The following is a 4,470-nucleotide window of genomic DNA, read 5'->3' on the forward strand; positions in this document are numbered from 1 at the left end:
GGACTCCTCAAAAAGTAGGTCAAGGTCAGGAAGATCGACTGACAGGGCAGTCAAAGTCAAGAAACGGTCAACCTTCAGAGTCGCCAACCAGAGCTGGGACACCACCTGAATGGGACATATGGACGATTGACGCCCAAGCAGTTGATTGAACCTTGGATGACCAATTGGGCCTCAGGGTGCAATAAATAGGTATAACCCAGTCGATCAGGCCTTTTGATCGGACCTACAGATCGATCAGACATATCGCGCCCTTGATGCAAATGAAAAGGTTGAGTGAAGACTGAGCCACTTAACACGTTTTGCAAGGCCGAGAAAATGGTCCTACTAAGTCATGGCCTGTTGGCCCATTGTGGGCCCCAGGGCCCAACGATTTCGTACTCTCTTTTAGAAGTTTGTGCCATGAAGGACAGAATATTCTACAGAAAATCGTGCTTTCAAAGGTTTTTCCTGTTAAATCACGAAGATTTACAGACTCATTTTAGGAAAGGTGTCAAAGTCACTTTATAGACTGTCCTTTCTTAGGAGTGCTTTGGAATGCATGCATAGACACAACAATGACACTATAAAAAGGGGTCTCTATCTACAAATGGTGGTATGCGATGTTATATTTTTCTGGGAATTAATTGGAGCTTGTATGGCGTATTTTAAGGGGGTCAATTATTGGGCTGCGAGAAAGCTTCTTTGGAAATACCCAAAGATGGGAGTTGATTGAGGAATGGACCTAAGTCCATATTATATAAGATAAAAACCTAATATTTCCCCCTATCCCCCCGCCGCACTCCATCTTCCCCGAGCCCTAATCTCCCCTACGTCGAACTCCTTCTTTCCTCTTCCTCGCGTTGCCCCACATCCACTACCACCAGCAACATTCGAGCCACCGTCAGCTAGGCTCCCTCTTCTCTCGATTTTGTCGACTGTCCTCAGCCTCGACTCGCGCCTCTGCACCTGATCATCTTGGCGCTACTCATCCTGGCGTCGGTCAAGCCTTTATCTCCTCTCTTCCCCGCCACCTCAACCAAACCCATCGTCGTGCCCTAAGCTCGGCCGACCGGCGCCGCCGCGCCAGAGATTTCCACAGTGAACATCGCCACCAGTCGTGAGTCTTCCGTAGCTACCCTTCACCGCCGGCGCATCATCCCGTGGGCTAAAGCTCCTGTCGGCGACACTAAATGGATAAAGGTAAGTAGTTCTCCCTGTAGGTATGGATGAGTGCTTCTTTTGGTAGGCTAGCATAAGGATTCAGATGTTGCCCTATTCGGCCCTAGGATTTTTGCTTGAGTTTCTGCTTTGGTTTTGAGAGATGTTGATCGATTTTTGTTGATTGATCCGCCTCCTGGTATAGTTTTGATTCACTGAATAACCGTTCCTCTTTGGTTTTGTGCACTACCCTTCAATAGGGTTCTTCAGATGCTGTTTGGTGTTGCTGAGAGGTCTAGATATGTTGAGATTTTGGTTTTATTCAAGCTAGTTGTAATATAGTGGATAGAATTAGAAGGTTGTAAATGATTTCAATAAGGTCCATGCATTTGTGATAGCTTTGGTTCCTGTGGCAGGTTTTGGGGAGATTCGATTGATTTTCGATGAAGCACTTCTTCCTCATAATGTTTTTTTTATTTACCTGTAACATATTGGGTAGACTACAATTTGTTTTCGATGTTGCCTTATTGCTCATGATACTTTTATATTTTCGGGCAGATCTAGGAAGATTGGGGTTTCGATTGATGTTTTCCTTATAGTGAATTGACGCTGAGTTCTTCTTGTGGTAATTGAGGATGTTGTAATAGATTTGAGTGGATTGGGGATTGTCTCTGTTGTCGCTTTATTGTCATGATGGTTCTGGACTTCTAGTATCGATTGGTAGAACGAGATTTGAGTTTTGATGTGTTCTTGCCTATTGCTACTGAATTGGAAGGCTGCTGGGTAGATTTGATTTGAGAGTTAGGAGTCTATATTCGATGTTAAACTAGGTTTCTTTTGATAGTGAAATGTTGGGACAGAAGATAGCTAATTTGTGTGCGCTCGTGCAGGACATTGATTGAGAGGGTTGAAGTGACGGGGCGTGATTTGGTTCAGACTACCTAGTAAAGGCTGGTACTTCTTACTTTAACTCTTTAGTTCTTTGAACTTAGTGCATGAGCTATCTTTGGATAAAAACTTCTTTTACCTTGACTCCATTCTTATTTTTCCTGCGTTTGATACTTCCACTCGATCTTTGAGATATTCGTTTCCATATCCATGCAATCTCTCGTTGTTATCCATGATACATAGTAGATATTAGATACCATGTTTGCATGTTTTGATTTTGGTTTATTTTTGTACTGTATTGAGCATGTTGGCTTCATGTAACATACCTGATTCCTGTTTACATATATATGATGACTGTTGTATGTTGCACATCATATCATTGCATACATGTTAACAACAAATTCTCCCTTGCGATCCAGAGAGTCGTTAACCAGGGTCGCACGCTTGGCCACTCGAGAGAGTGGTAGCTGGAGCAGATGTCGCTTGTCCTGTTGTGTTGTACTCGGCCACTCATGGGTAGTGGTAGCTGGAGTTGTGAGCAGCAGGGAACCCCTTCGTTGTGTAGCTAGTTAGCTACTCAGTACCTGTCCATTCGGTCACTCGAGAGTAGTGGCGGCTTTTGAGTGGTACAGTTGTCATCAATCCGGCTTCTCGACCATACAGGGGCCGTGGTACAGAGAGGTGGGCGGAGTGACCATCCGTGCATACGTTGTTATTATTATACCGGCTAATGTTGTTGCTTACTTATGCTGCTGTTGCTAGCTTATACTGCTGTTGCTTATTTATGCTGATATGTTTACATATGTTGAGATATATATCTGTTGTGTGTGTTTAGACTGACTTACCTATTGGTAATATGTATATACCTCACATGTTATCCTTGTATTTATGAGTAGCTCTGTAGCAGAGTTGTTCTACTCCTGATTTTACTAGCCTAGGATATGGTTACAGGTACAAACATTTATTGTGATTTTATTTTAGTATCTGCTATTTTCTCTTATGAGACTGTATACTGTTGGCACTCTCTATTTGGATATTATGTTCATGCACTATCTTTCCTTTACCCGCTGAGTCCCACTACTCACCACCCCACAAAATTATTTTTCTTTCGCCAGGTAGCAGGTAGATGATTCATGGATGCTTGGAGAGTCCTGGCTGCCAGTCCCACGTCACACTCGAGGACAGTTTTCCTTTTCGGTTTTATTACTGTTTGGGAGGTATATTGATTTTGCGTATTTGCTTTCTAATAAGTTGATTTGGGTTTGGAGTTTAGTCTTGTGGTTGCGGGTATTTTGGTTAATGACTTTGTTGGTCTTTCATTCATATATTTGTGTTTTCTGCTATGTTTACTTCCAGCTGTGTGGGTTGTTATTAAATTGCATGGTTGTGTTTTCATTTTGTCCAGCCATGTAGGATGAGAATATTAAACTGTGTGGTTGTATTTTCATTTTGTCCAGCCGAGTAGGCTGAGTATATTAACTGTGTGGTTGTGCTTATATCCAGCCGTGTGGGCTGTTGAATATGTTATTATGTTATTTGTATATTGGTCCAAATTGTCACTATTATAGGGGAGGTGCTGTCCCATTTTCGATTGGACACTCTTACCCTCGGGGCGTGACAACACGAGTCTTGGAAATGTTTTCTTTTAATTTGTTTATTGCAAGAATGTCAAACTTCTACCAAGAAGGGTACAACACCATCCGTCCTCCACTATTCAAAGGGAAAAACTTTAGCTACTGGAAAAATAGAATAGAGTGCTACCTCAAGTCCAACATCAAGCTTTGGGGCACCATACTTAAAGGATACACACCTCCAATGGTAGATGGAAAGCTAATAGAACCAGAAGAATGGACTCCCTTGATGATCAAGAAGGACAACTAAACTACAATGTAATCAATACCATCCAGTGCGGGCTAACTATGGAAGAACTGAACTGAGTCAGGCCCTACAAAAATATAAAAGAACTTTGGGACCATCGGGTAAAGTACATGAAGGAACTGATGAATCTAAGGTAAATAAGAGAGATCTACTATTAAATAATTTATTTAATATTAAAATGCTTCTCGGAGAGACGACCACACAACTGTATGCAAGACTAAAAGATATTTTCAATGACCTACATCTGATCGGGCACAACCTAGAAAATTGTGACATAATAAGGGATGCACTAAACACCTTCCTGAGAAACTCTTTGTGGACATCAATAATAGATGCATACAAATTTTTAAGGGATCTTTCCATTCTTAAATTAGATAAACTTTTTTATGAATTAGAATTACATGAATAGTCTAACTTAAGTCAAGTCGAGAAAGGAATTACTCTGTATGTAGGATCAAGTAAAGAAACCAAGACCAAAACCAAGAATGAACCAGAAAGTGAGTTGGACTCGGACTCAACCAATGAAGAGCTGGTCAACATGGTTCAAAAACTACTAACAAGGAATAA

At 41.6% G+C, this 4,470-nt stretch overlaps 1 long non-coding RNA gene across 1 annotated transcript; it reads left to right on the forward strand.

The window, feature by feature from the left end:
* The first annotated feature begins 747 nt into the window (after window positions 1-747).
* LOC122042437 lies at window positions 748-3,521 on the forward strand. Its single transcript, XR_006129222.1, has 3 exons — window positions 748-1,179; window positions 2,028-2,091; window positions 3,141-3,521. It is a non-coding gene; the product is annotated as an uncharacterized LOC122042437 (long non-coding RNA).
* Window positions 3,522-4,470: the final 949 nt, after the last annotated feature.

Source organism: Zingiber officinale, chromosome 2A (genome assembly GCF_018446385.1).
Source record: "Zingiber officinale cultivar Zhangliang chromosome 2A, Zo_v1.1, whole genome shotgun sequence".
NCBI classification, from domain to species: domain Eukaryota; kingdom Viridiplantae; phylum Streptophyta; class Magnoliopsida; order Zingiberales; family Zingiberaceae; genus Zingiber; species Zingiber officinale.